This window comes from Salmo salar, chromosome ssa13 (genome assembly GCF_905237065.1).
Source record: "Salmo salar chromosome ssa13, Ssal_v3.1, whole genome shotgun sequence".
Lineage (NCBI taxonomy): Eukaryota > Metazoa > Chordata > Actinopteri > Salmoniformes > Salmonidae > Salmo > Salmo salar.
Genome location: NC_059454.1, coordinates 70,756,382 through 70,771,537, shown reverse-complemented (window position 1 = coordinate 70,771,537; position 15,156 = coordinate 70,756,382).

Sequence of the window (15,156 nt, the reverse complement as noted above, 5' to 3'; positions counted from 1 at the left end):
TCCCAAGAATATTTCTGAACTGAAACAGTTTTGTAAAGAGGAATGGTTCAACATTTCTCCTGACCATTGTGCAGGTCTGATCCACAACAACAGAAAATGTTTGGTTGAAGTTATTGCTGCCAAAGGAGGGTCAACCAGTTATTAAATCCAAGGGTTCACATACTTTTTCCACCCTGCACTGTGAATGTTTACACGGTGTGTTCAATAAAGACATGAAAACGTATAATTATTTGTGTGTTATTCGTTTAAGCAGTCTGTGTTTGTCTATTGTTGTGACCTAGGTGAAGATCAGATAAAATTTTATGACCAATTTGTGCAGAAATCCAGGTATTTCCAAAGGGTTCACAAACTTTTTCTGCCACTGAATAGACCTATGGCGAGACTATAAGACACAATTGCAGAATACATTCAACCACACCTTTGTTTCATCACAATACCAGAGAGCAACATCTGTCTGAAGTCTTCAAAGCATATTGCATGTAACAAACAGTTACATGACCTACAGGATGGTCAAGCAAGTTAATGATTCTGACATTTTCAGACTACAAAACAACTATTGATTTAGAACACCGGAGAGTTACCAGAGTATGTTTATATCCACAGTAATCATACGATATTTAACTGATTATGGCTGTAGGTAGATTATGGAATAGTCATGTTAACACCTTACTCTGCTTATTTTAATTGGCGTAAGGTCAAAATCAAAGTAAGCATACACCGATTAAAACACCTGGTTTTCTGAGCAATCTTTCATATTTTTAGGACATGTAAATTCAAATCAAATTGTATTTGTCACATGCTCCGAATACAACAGGTGTTGACCTTACAATGAAATGCTTACTTACAAGCCCTTAACCAACAATGCAGTTTTAAGAAAATAAAAAAATAGCAGTAAATAACAATAGCAGGGCTATATACAGGGGGGTACCGGTACAGAGTCAATGTGCGGGGGCACCAGTGTCGAGGTAATTGAGGTAATATGTACATGTAGGTAGAGTTATTAAAGTGACTATGCATAGAAAATAACAGATAGTAGCAGCAACGTAGAAGGGGGGGGCAATGCAAATAGTCTGAGTAGCCATTTGATTAGCTGTTCAGGAGTCTTATGGCTTGAGGGTAGAAGCTGTTTAGAAGCCTCTTGGACCTAGACTTGGCGCTCCGGTACCCCTTGTCGTGCGGTAGCAGAGAGAACAGTCTATGACTAGGGGGGCTGGTGTCTTTGACAATTTGTAGGGCCTTCCTCTGACACCGCCTGGTATATACACTGCGTGCACAATTGTTAGGCAAATTGTATTCCTCGGGATTAATTTTATTGTTGAACAAACACAATGCTCTCAGTCAATCCAAAATGTTATTGAACCTCAAACCTGAATGTTTAACAAAGGAAAAGTGAGTTTTGTCTTTCTCAGGGAAATATATAAGTGTGCACAATTATTAGGCAACTATTAGTGTGCAGAATTATTAGGCAACTAAATTACAAAAATAATTTCTCTCAACTCACTTGTTGATTCTCAATTTTTAGAGTAAGTGTAACAGATAAGTAATACAAAATTACAATTATATAACATTTTTGGCCTTTCAAAAATATTCAGTGACCAGAATAGCCACCCTTATTTTCAAAAACTGCCATGAGCCTTCCATCCATGGAGTCTGTCAGTTTCTTGATCTGTTCACGATCAATTTTCGCTGAAGCAGCAACCACAGCCTCCCAAATGCTGTTCAAAGAGGTGTATTGTCTTCCCTCACTGTAAATCTCACGTTTGAAAAGGGCCCACAATTTCTCAATAGGATTTAAGTCAGGTGAGGAAGGGGGCCAGATCGTTATTCAGGCATCTTTGAGGCCCTTGCTGGCTAGCCAAGCAGTGGAGTATTTGGATGCATGTGATGGAGCATTGTCCTGCATAAAGATCATGGCCTTCTAGAATGCTGAGGACTTCTTCCTGTACCACTGATTGACGAAAGAATCTTCCAGAAACTGGCAGTAGGTTTGGGAGTTGAGTTTCAGTCCATCTTCAACCCGAAAAGGTCCAACTACCTCATCCTCAATGATAGCAGCCCATACCAGTACCCCTCCTTCACCTTGCTGGCACCTGACTCAAAGTGGTGCCCTATGTCCATTACTGATCCAGCCACGGGCCCATCCATTTGGTCCATCAAGAGTCACTTTCATTTCATCTGTCCATAAAACCTTTGAAAAATCTGTCTTCAGGTATTTCTTTGCCCAATCTTGATGCTTCAACTAGTGAAAATGATTAAATCCAATAAGCATTCAAGTTTATATGGTTTGGAGTTCAAAAATGTGAATAGAAATAATGATAAGATCAGAATACTCACTTGCCTAATAATTGTGCACGCAGTGTAGGTCCTGGATGGCAGGAAGCTTGGCCCCTGTGATGTACTGGGCTGCACGCACTGCCCTCGGGAGTGCCTTGTGGTCGGAAGCCAAGCAGTTGCCATACCAGGCAGTGATCCAACCCGTCAGGATGCTCTCGATAGTGCAGCTGTCAAACCTTTTGAGGATCTGAGGACCCATGCCAAATCATTTCAGTCTCCTGAGGGGGAATTGGTTTTGTCGTGCCCTCTTCACGATCGTTGTGGTGTGCTTGGGCCATGTTAGTTTGTTGGTGATGTGGACACCAAGGAACTTTAAGCTCTCAATGATGTGAGTAAGACCTATTTAAAGGTCTAACTCACATCGGCAGCGGAGAGCGTGAACACACAGTCATCCAGAACAGCTGATGCTCTCATGCATGTTTCAGTGTTCCTTGCCTCGAAGCAAGCACAGAAGTTATTTAGCTTGTCGGGAGGCTAGTGTCACTGGGCAGCTCTCGGTTGTGCTTCCCTTTGTAGTCTGTAATTGTTTGCAAGCCCTGCCACATCTGACTTGCATCGGAGCCAGTGTAGTACATTTCGATCTTAGTCCTGTATTGACGCTTTGCCTGTTTGATGGTTCGTCGGCGGGCATAGCGGGATTTCTTATAAGCTTCCGGGTTAGAGTCCAGCACCTTGAAAGCGGCAGCTCTACCCTTTAGCTCAGTGCGAATGTTGCCTGTAATCCATGGCTTCTGGTTGGGGTATGTACGTACAGTCACTGTGGGGACAACGTCCTCGATGCACTTATCGATAAAGCCAGTGACTGATGTGGTGTACTCCTCAATGCCATCGGTAGAATCCCAGAACATATTCCAGTCTGTGCTATCAAAACAGTCCTGTAGTTTAGCATCTGCTTCATCGGACCACTTTTTTATAGACCGAGTCACTGGTGCTTCCTGCTTTAATTTTTGCTTATACGCAGGAATCAGGAGAATAGAATTATGGTCAGATTTGCCAAATGGTGGGAGATGGAGAGCTTTGTATGCATCTCTGTGTGTGGAGTAAAGGTGGTCTAGAATTGTTTTCCCTCTGGTTGCACATTTAACATGCTGATAGAAATTAGGTAAAACTGATTTAAGTTTCCCTGCATTAATGTCCCCGGCCACTAGGAGCGCCGCCTCTGGATGAGCATTTTCGTGTTTGCTTATGGAGGTATACAGCTCATTGAGTGCAGTTTTAGTGCCAGCATTGGTCTGTGGTGGTATGTAGCCAGCTACAAAAAATACAGATGAAAACTCTCTAGGTAGATTGTGTGGTCTACAGCTTATCATGAGATACTCTACCTCAGGCGAGCAAAACCTTGAGACTTCCTTAGATATCGTCCACCAGCTGTTGTTTTCATATATGCAAAGGCCCCCGCCTGTGTCTTACCAGAGGCTGCTGTTCTATCCTGCCGATAGAGTGTATAACCCGCCAGCTGTATGTTCTTAATGTTGTCCTTCAGCCACGACTCTGTGAAACATGAGATATTACAGTTTTTAATGTCCCGTTGGTAGGATATACATGCTTTCAGTTTGTCCCATTTATTTTCCAGCGACTGAACATTAGCTAGCAGGATGGAAGGCAAAGGCAGATTAGCCACTCGTCGCATGATCCTCACAAGGCATCCTGATCTTTTCCACGGAATCTCAATTTCCTTCTCCAGCGAATGAAGGGGATCTGGGCCTGGTTGGGTGTCTGTATTATATCCCTCCCGTCTGATTTATTGAAAAACAAATCTTTGTCTAATCTGAGGTGAGTAATCGCAGTTCTGATGTCCAGAAGCTCTTTTCGGTCATAAGAGACTGTAGCAGCAACATTATGTACAAAACAAGTTACGAACAACGCGAAAAAACAAACAAAATATCATGGTTGGTTGCAGTTACACTGCAAAATTACTGCAGTAAAAAAACGCAGTATTTAGATGCAGTATTTGCAGCATACTGCAATTATACGGCACTCTGACTCTTTTTCGTAAGGAGTTCGGAACAACTGAATATTTGCATCTTAGAAGTGGTTTTCACATACAAACTTTATATGTCTGAACTATGCTTCCCAAAAATAACATGGTTGCTGTAGTAAGTTTATTTTGATTGCCGATTTTCTGCATTTATTAGAGTGCCATCCAACCTGGTCTCAGAGCATTTCATATTATTCTGTATGTAAATCCGAGACACTCCATTTAGTATGATACGTTACGTTTCATGTGGTATGCATTAATTTGTGGATGTCCATCACCCATTTCGTATGATACGTTACAAATTACAATTGGTATTATATGTTACGAACGCAACATGTCAATTGCTGGTCCCATGTTTCATGAGCTGAAAGAAACGATCCCAGAAATGTTCCACATGCACAAAAAGCTTATTTCTCTCACATTTTGTGCACAAATTTGTTTACATCCTGGTTAGTGAGCATTTTATCCTTTGCCAAGATAATCCATCCACCTGACAGGTGTGGTATATCAAGAAGCTGATTAAACAGCATGATCATTACACAGGTGGATCTTGTGCTGGGGACAATAAAATGCCACCCTAAAATGTGCAGTTTTGTCATACAACCCAATGCCACAGATGTCTCAAGGTGCGGAGTAGTATTTCTGTCTGTAATAAAGCCTTTTTTGTGGGGAAAACTGGTTTCTTATTGGCTGGGCCTGTCTCCTTAGTGGGTGGGCCTATGCCTCCCCAGGCCCACCCATGGCTGCGCCCCTGCCCAGTCTTGTGAAATGCATAGATTAGGGCCTAATCTATTTATTTCAATTGACTGATTTCCTTATATGAACTACAACTCAGGAAAATCTTTGTAATTGTTGCATATTGTGTTTATATTTTTGTTCAGTATGTGTATTAAAGTCAAGCTACGGGCAGGGAGCCGAATATCTGCCATTCCCTCCTGACAGACAGAAAAGCAGAACCAAAAGCAGGTGGTGGGCAAAAACACTAGCAATATTGCACTGCAATTATTTTTGCTGGACTGGTCAACGTACATTAGGTAGGCGAGTTTGTCAATATTTGGTAGCATGCTGCACACTGATCAGCTGAGATAAAGACTGACTAGAGTTTCCTGACGGAACCTTGCTTTGAGCTGCTCACTCGTGGGGCATTTAAGCCATGAACAGCGTCTGACAGGCAACCCTGAGAGGCAGCACTGTCTCCCAGGCTACGTGACGCCCCCAAGACCAGAGCCAATCACATGCAAGGAACATTGAGCCATTGAGACACATTCAAACAGAGCCAGAAAGCTGAAGCCTAGAGGAAAAAAGGTAATAAAGTTAGCATCTTCCATAATTAAGGCAACTTTATACTGACATATCACTGATATTATATCAGACTGATTGTTGTAGATGAGCAATCTTTTTGTGTTTGTTAGCTAGCTTGCTATCCAGGATGGCAGCAAGCTAATATGGCTAGCTAGGTTGTCTTGTTAGCTAGCTAGTTATCTGTGTTGGTTGTTAGCTTCCATAACTGATATGTGTAGAATTATAAGGGACACTTCATGTTTTGTGGATAATATTTACATTTAGAGAATTCCTGACAGGCTGATCAGATTAGCTTTCAGCCTCAGAGCTTGATCAGATTCAATAGCAGCCTCAGAGGCTGATAGGTCAGGATGCCCCCTTGTAGGCTGTTTCATAAGCAATGCTCATTGCAGGCATATTAGCAGTCAAAGCACCTTATAGTCTGATACATATGATCCATTTGGTGTGCTCTATTCCTGCCAGGCTGATCATATTCAATAGTAGCCTCAGAATCTCAAGTCAGGATGCTGCCATTCATGGTTCCATGTTGACTCAATTAACCCCTTGCCTCCTCTCTGCCAGCTCCCTGTGCCACTCCAGACTAGCCACGTCTCTAGGCAGCATGCATGTGGTGGCCAGTGACAGAGAGCCAGTGTGCTGTGAGCCATAGAGACATTGCCAACAACACAGTCAACGCTTGCATCACAGTCAGCAAAGGCAACCTGTCCAACCTAAACTTGCTGCAGGCCCCTCAGAAGGCAAGCCCACCTATAGCCCCTCTTCAACCGCTTTCTCTGGGCTCAACCTCACGCTCTCCTACTCTGTGGGCCCCCCACAAACCAAGGGGTCTACCTGAGTTTTTGCAATCACATAAGCAAACACCTATATCTGTGTGTGCTGCTGCTAAGCTTCCAACACTTCCAAGCTCACTTCAACAATCAAGCTCAAACACTTGAACAGTCTCCAGCTCTTTACCCTCCCCATGGTTCCTTGCATGTTCTATTGGAGTGGGTGATTCAGGACTATGACTGGCTACAGCTTCTCTCGACTACTGCTCACATCGTCTCCTTGCTTTCAGGCACCGGCAACCTGTCACTGGCTGTTTGTTATTCTGCTGACATAAATCACTGTTCTACAAGAGGAATCACATATCCCTTTCCTTTTTCTTTCCCCCATTTTTTTTCTCTTTAATATGTATCTCTAACAGACGCACTGTGTCCAGAGGACAGAAAACTTTGTTCTTTACAATCTATGGGCTTTACCAGACTATGGTATCTATTTCCCTTCTCTCTCTCTCTTCTTTCATTGTCTCACTTCTCTGTTCTATGCTGTTGTTTGTGTGCAAGATTTGTCTCCACTCAACCTCTTCTCTGCCCACGTCCTTTATTAAAGAGGAATTTCACCCTGGGAGAATCTGGGCTTGTTTTCATCATGTCCTAGGCATTTCTAGGTCAGTGAGATGTGTTTCACACATAATTGCCGAGGAGGAAGGCAGGTCTGTGCGTCGCCCGCTGAATGATAAACCCTATGACGGCTTCCGGTATACTGATGGGAGGGCGAGATCTGAAAATACATGTAGTCTTGCTTTGTGGCATCTTACGAAGGCTCTATGTTATACTGATCGCACTATACATTTGTGCGTGTAGATATGGTTGTTTTTGTTCAATAGAGCGTTTACTATCAAATGAGAGACAAACTTATCACAAGTCAGTCATTTTTAAACTAAATCTTTATTCACTTAAGAGAGCACGTCAATACAACACACGTATAAAGTGAATCGATTGAGTGCTCTACGATAATGATGGCTGGTCGACAATTTTATAGCCAAGATACACACTTCAGTCTACATGGCAAACAGATGTATGGAATGGTTCTTAAGGGTAAGATTTGTATGAAAGCTACTTATAATTCACAGCAGACAGTATCTGCTGTAAAAACTGTTCTCATTGTGTAGAGACCTTGGAGTCATCTCTCTCTGGTACCCTATAGAACAGAAACACCAACTCATGCTATGGAATGCGGTCTTGTTAGGTTTATCCCCCAAAGCATCATAAATCTTAAGCCCCCCGAGGCCCACTTTCAGTTCACACAAACACAGAGTTATAATAACCCTCTATTCTGTTGCATAAAACAACCATTTGATGCAATAACAGTATTATAACAATCTTGTAATTTCTAAAACGTTCCCCCATTGAGAGCCCTCAATTTAAAATAAAGGTACAAGATTTATGAACATTAATTCACATGTAGAAAATGCATACATTCTTCATAAGACAAGAAGCATAAAAGCAATAAATCATTGCATGGTTTCCTGCATGTGACCGGCTGCTATAGCACGGTCTCAGCCTCCTCCCAAGAAACTTAGCACCGTCTCCCATTTCAACCTCTAACACGCATTCTACCAATTTGTCTGGGGAGGTCATGATACAGTCACCTGCATGAACCCATAAAGAAAAACAAAAGATGCATACAATTTACATGATTCAAGGCTATATCTTCATAGACAGTAAAAAGCAAATATTTAATGCTGTGCATGCAACAATGGAGTTTGCTAAGTGACAAAATGTTATTTTATTACACTGCAATGGATCAGCATGGTGGAAATAACCATTTCCATCCCAGAAACTAAAATTAGCATACCTTGTTGGACAAATCCAGGTAATGACTCCTGGTTTAAGTAAAATGTATTGTTTTGGTACCTAATGAACATGACCCAGGACAAGCATCATGATTCCACTATTTATAAGGCAATGCTTATAGATCAAATAGATTGGGATCAGTTTCACTTTCCGGATCAGAGGTCACCTTCTCCATTCACCAGGGCATGCTGAGAATAGTGTCAATATCTTCAGTTCACAACAGCAATCAAAACAAGCAATCCATAATACATGAATTGCTTCACTCATATAGTTATTAACATACTCAAGTCAAATCAATCCTTCAGTTTCCAAATCATAATCAAACACCAATTTAGCATGACATTGCTCAGTGATTCACATTGGTCCAATTACTCAAAGGCAAAACCCCTAAATTTAACACACAACATTGGCATGAAAAAGTATGTGAACCCTTTGGAATCACCTGGATTTCTGCATAAATTGGTCATCAAATTTGATCTGATCTTCATCTAAGTCACAACAATAGACTAACAGTGTGCTTAAACTAATAACACACAAATTCTAGAATTTCTCTTGTCTATATTGAATACATCATTTAAACATTCACAGTGTAGGTTGGAAAAAGTATGTGACCCCCTAATGACTTCTCCAAAAGCTAACTGGAGTCAGGAGTCAACTAATCTGGAGTCCAATCAATGAGACAAGATTGGAGATGTTGGTTAGAGCTGCCTTGCCCTATAAAAAAACTCACAAAATTTGAGTTTGCTCTTCACAAGAAGCATTGCCTGATGTGAACCATGCCTTGAACAAGAGAGATCCCAGAAGACCTAATATTAAGAATTGTTGACTTGCATAAAGCTGGAAAGGGTTACAAAAGCATCTCTAAAAGCCTTGATGTTCATCAGTCCATGGTAAGACAAATTGTCTATAAATGGAGAAAGTTCAGCACTGTTGCTACTCTGCCTAGGAGTTGCCGTCCTGCAAAGATGACTGCAAGAGCACTGCGCAGAATGCTCAATGAGGTTAAGAAGAATCCTAGAGTGTCAGCTAAAGACTTAGAAATCTCTGGAACATGCTAACATCTCTGTTGACAAGTCTTCAATACGTAAAACACTAAACAAGAATGGTGTTCATTGGAAGACACCACGGCAGAAGCCACTGCTGTCCAAAAACAACATTGCTGCATGTCTGAAGTTTGCAAAAGTACACCTGGATGTTCAACAGCGCTACTGGCAAAATATTCTGTGGACAGATGAAACTACAGTTGAGTTGTTTGGAAGGAACACAACGTGTGGAGAAGAATGGCAACACAGCACACCAACATCAAAACTGCATCCCAACTGTAAAGTATGGTGGAGGGGGCATCATTGCTTGTGGCTGCTTTGCTGCCTCAGGGCCTGGACAGCTTGATATCGTCGACGGAAAAATGTATTCAGGTCAAGACATTTTGCAGGAGAATGTTAGGCTATCTGTCCGCCAATTGAAGCTTAACAGAAGTTGGGTGATGCACCAGGACAACGACCCAAAGCACAGAAGTAAATCAAGAACAGAATGGCTTCAACAGAAGAAAATACGCCTTCTGGAGTGGCCCAGTCAGAGTCCTGACCTCAACCCGATTGAGGTACTGTGGCATGACCTCAAGAGAGCAGTTCACACCAGACGTCGCAAGAATATTGCTGAACTGAAACAGTTATGTAAAGAGGAATGGTCCAAAATTCCTCCTGACTGTTGTGCAGGTCTGATCCACAACTACAGAAAACATTTGGTTGATGTTATTGCTGCCAAAGGAGGGTCAACCAGTTATTAAATACAAGGGTACACATACTTTTTTCACCCTGCACTGTGAATGTTTACACGGTGTGTTCAATAAAAACATAATTGTTTGTGTGTTATTAGTTTAAGCAGATTGTGTTTATCTATTGTTGTGACCTAGATGAAGTTAAGATCATACTTTCTTGCCACTGTACATTTATATTAACATATAGTATACCATAATTTCCGGACTATAAGCCGCAACTTTTTCCCCACGCTTTGAACCTCGCGGCTTAAACAATGACGCGGCTAATATATGGATTTTTCCCGCTTTCAATTTTTTTTGAAAGGAGATGACTTCAGTGCACAGGAGGAGGAAGATAGTGACCAATGACTTTCTTGGTAGGCTACTGTTTACTGCTATTTTTTTATTTTTGTTACAAGCTGTGTTTCGTTAAAGCCTATTTATTTCTGTTACAAGCCGTGTTTCGTTAAAGCCTGTGTAAAGTTAATTTGTTTCAATGTACCGGTATGCACCTGCGGCTTATAGACATGTGTGGCTTATTTATGTTCAAAATAATATATATATTTTTTAATTCAGTGGGTGCGGCTTATATTCAGGTGCGCTCAATAGTCCGGAAATTACGGTAGTTATCCTTTAATTCTAGTATTAACTTTCTTAACACGATTATAGTTACAGATCAGCATCTTACTGCACTCTTAATTTAAATTACTATAAATCTGTGTAGTGTGCAGACCTCTACAATCAACCTGATAACCCAAAATAAACAATTTTAGACAAGTCTAAATCAATTTTGGGCACAGTTGACCAATCCCCCTTCAGGCACTCAATCTTCTGGCATCTTCTTCATTGTCTTCAGATAGCTTTACAGTTCAAAGTGGATGGCCCATGATAATGTCCCAATTTCAATGTCTCACCTGAGCCGCCACCACCTTTCCCACCCATTATGTCTTGTCCATTCATCAACCAGTATAGCAGCAACATAAGAGAAGTTTGGAACAGATCTCTCCCCATGCTCACTCCACGTGGACTCTTGTAACACTCCTGAGAGAAAATACATGAGAGAAAAGCAGTTGATAGCTTAGATCGGATGCTGTACACTGGTTGCTGCCTCGGACTCAGGTCCCTCGGTAGAAGTGGTGCGGACAGGGCCGTATTGAACACCTTTGTTGCTTTTCTTCAGCCAGTTAGAGGGGGTTTTGAGGTACACACACTGTTCGGTCCAATTATCTCTTCCATGCATTAAGACACCGACTGACGTCACTTTTCATGATAACCTCAAGAGAGGACAGAACAGTTTAGTTCAGTTCATTTTTTATTCTGGAAATCCAGACAAGCATTGACTATATAAAAAATTATTACGTCAGACAACAACAAATGTCAAAAATAATATCACATTCTATTGAAACAATTTTTTCAAATTGGCTTACACTGTCAACTTCACTGCAGAGCCACAGGATCAGGAACTTAGCCCTATAACCCATTGGGAGAAATCCCAACAATCCAGCAGACCTAATCTGGTGAGATTTGTATCAAAACAGAACTGAACAAACACTCCTTCACATATCACTCAAGGTGTGTCATCTTCAATCCAAAACCTCAGAGGACTGTTACCTCCCCCATTTTGACACGACTCCAATGTGAGTAATGTGTAAATAAAAAAACAGTACTGGTCAAAAAAAAATAACAAAATTGAATTAGAATCACTACACTTAACACCATGAAGAAAAATAATTGTACCTGTCACGTTTGTCGAAAGGAGCAGACCAAGGCTCAGCATGTGTAGAGTTCCACATACTTTATTACAAAGTGAAACTTCACAAAAACAACAAAGAATAAACAAACGTACAGCACTAACTGAAAACAAAACAATATCCCACAAACGCAGGTGGGAAAAGGACCACACTAAGTATAATCCCCAATTAGAGGCAACGATCATCAGCTGCCTCCAATTGGGAACAATACTCATACCAACATAGAAATACAATACTAGAACACCCCCTAGTCACGCTCTGACCTATCGCACCATAGAGCCGTCTTCCCTGTGGCTCAGTTGGTAGAGCATGGTGTTTGCAACGCCAGCATGGTGTGTGCAACGCCATGGTTGTGGGTTCAATTCCCACGGGGGGCCAGTACAAAAAAAATGCATGCAATGAAATGTATGCATTCACTACTGTAAGTCGCTCTGGATAAGAGCGTCTACTAAAATGTAAAAATGTAGAGAACCCCAAGGGCTCTCTATGGTCAGGGCGTGACAGTACCCATACGGTCATAGTAAAATAAACTTAATACAGCCTACCCTTAGTCAAAGGCAATGCCCTCTCCTTCTTCCCATTGGTCCAAATCACAAATATGGCTAAGAATTATAAACTTAATCATAATTATCAATATTACAAATGACCTTCAAATCAGTATTACAAATTACCTTAAATTCATTATCCAAATGGATTTCCAGTGAGGGTGATCTAACCACACTGGAAAGTCAGGTCAGAGGTCATACAAACCCTTCAAATAAGTGTTTCTTTTATATATATATATATATTAACGTGTTCAATTAAAACATAGAAAATAAAAATTTCTGAAAATTCCGTATGTGTGTGCCCCTTTAAGAAACCTTGGCATGAAGACAAATGGAAAACTCACTAAACCCACATGAAATAGAACACTCACAATAAATCAAACAGTATTTTAAAAACACCAACAAATAGTCATAACAAGTTTGTTGTGTGTGTGGTTATTTGCAAACTTTAAGGTAAAAACAAACAAAAATGGCCAGGCCTTATTTAATTTGGTAGTTTACGGCCTCAATCTCACTCACTGCTCTGCCCAAGACCATAGCCTCGGCAAACATTCCAAAGGCAGAAAATGACTACCCCCATTTTCCTTGATTTCATTTTTTTCCCATTAGCATTCACTATACTAATATCATAATCAGTAACCCAAAGGTTTATGATAATGATAAGTCCATTGTACTCCCTCAAATCATGAATAATTTGTTTTAATGTACCCCAATGTTTATGTGTGCTTAATTTAGCATGTGCTACCCTTAGACACAGCAAAATGTATCTCGCCACTGAGTCACTCCCATTTTATATTATATGACTGGTCTCCCTTCTCCATAACCATATAACATTATCCTGGTATTGTTACTAAATGTAATACTTTTATTTTCTGTCGCAAATGTAGTCAATTTCTCAGCGTAAGGAATCAGTGATATTTGATCCCAGGCATCTATTAAAAAGTTGTTTGAGACATGGTCTCCTACATCTCCTTTAAAACCTCTTTGGGCTAGGCGTGTCTCAAGCGACCCACCTTGACAACATCCGCTGAAATTGCAGAGCGCCAAATTCAAATGACAGAAATCATAATATTAAACTTTCATGAGAATACAAGTGTCATACATAATTTAAAAGATAAACTTCTTGTTAATCTAGCCGCGTTGCCAGATTTCAAAAATGCTTTACGGTGAAAGCACACCATGAGATTATTTGAGGACAGCGCCCCGCATACAAAAGCATTAAAAACATTTTCCAACCATACAGATGCATCGCAAAAGTCAGAAATAGCGATAAAATAAATCCCTTACCTTTGAAGATCTTCATCTGGTTGCAATCACAAGGGTCCCTGTTACATAACAAATGGTCATTTTGTTTGATAAAGTGCTTCTTTATAACCCAAAAAAGTATGTTTATTTGGAGTGCTTCCTTCAATAATCCCCCGGTTTCCCCTCATTCAAAATGCATACAAAATGAATCTCAAACGTTACCAATAAACTTGGTCCAAACATGTCAAACAACGTTCTTAATCAACCCTCAGGTACCCTAATATATAAATAAACTGTCAAATTTCAGATGGAAAATAGTATATTCAATACCGGAGAGAAATAACCAAGTGCGCGCCCTCACCGGAGCGCGTCACAATCATTTTCCAATCAAGCAGATGCATCACGAAAGTCAGAAATAGCGATAAAATAAATTGCTTACCTTTGAAGATTTTCATCTTTTTGCAATCCCAAATGTCCCAGTTACACAATGAATGGTCGTCTTGTTCGATAAAGTCGTTCTTTATATCCCAAAAATGTCAGTTTATTTGGCGAGTTTGATTCAGAAATACACCTGTTCCAACATGCCTACAAAGCAATGTAAAAAGTAATCTGTAAACTTGGTCCAAACATCATTTCTAATCCAACCTCAGGTACCCTAATATGTAAATAATCGATAAAATTTAAGACAGAATAAACTGTTTCCAATACCGGAGAAAAACAATGAGGTGCGCGCAGTCATTCGCGCGCAGTCTTTCACACGCACGAAAATACCAGAGTCCTTCTGAGTGACATTTAGAAAGAATACGAATACTTCTTCATTTTTCAAAAAAAACATTGAACAATTTCTAAAGACTGTTGACATCTAGTGGAAGCCATAGGAACTGCAGTCTGGGTCCTAATAATTATGCTTTCCCATAGAAATCATTGGAAAATCCAATGACCTCAAAAAACATTTTTCCTGGATGGATTGTCCTCGGGGTTTCACCTGCCAAATCAGTTCTGTTATACTCACAGACATTATTTTAACGGTTTTAGAAACTTTAGAGTGTTTTCTATCCAATATGACCATGAATATGCATATCCTAGCTTCTGGTCCTGAGAAACAGGCAGTTTACTTTGGGCACCTCAGTCATCCAAACTTCTGAATACTGCCCCCTATAGGGGACATTCATCAGTCATGGAAGGAAGAATCCTACTCAAAACACATCAGATAATACAGTGTTTCGACACCTAAACTAAACAATAAACAAACCCGTAACCTCTTTCCAGTGATCTAATAATTTCAACCTGTTGCATTAATTTATTAAAAATATAAACCTGTTGTTTAACTTCTATGGGCTACGTGGGACGCTAGCGTCCCACCTGCGGGACACAGCCAGTGAAAAATCAGGGCGGCAAATTCAAAAAGAACAAAATGTCATAATTCAACTTTCTCAAACACACTTCTCTTTGATGTAACCACATTGTCCGATTTCAAAAAGGCTTTACAGCGAAAGCAAAACATTAGATTATGTTAGGAGAGTACATAGACAAAAATAATCACACAGCCATTTTCCAGCAAGGCCATATGTTAATAAAACCCAAAACACAGCTAAATGAAGCACTAACCTTTGACGATCTTCATCAG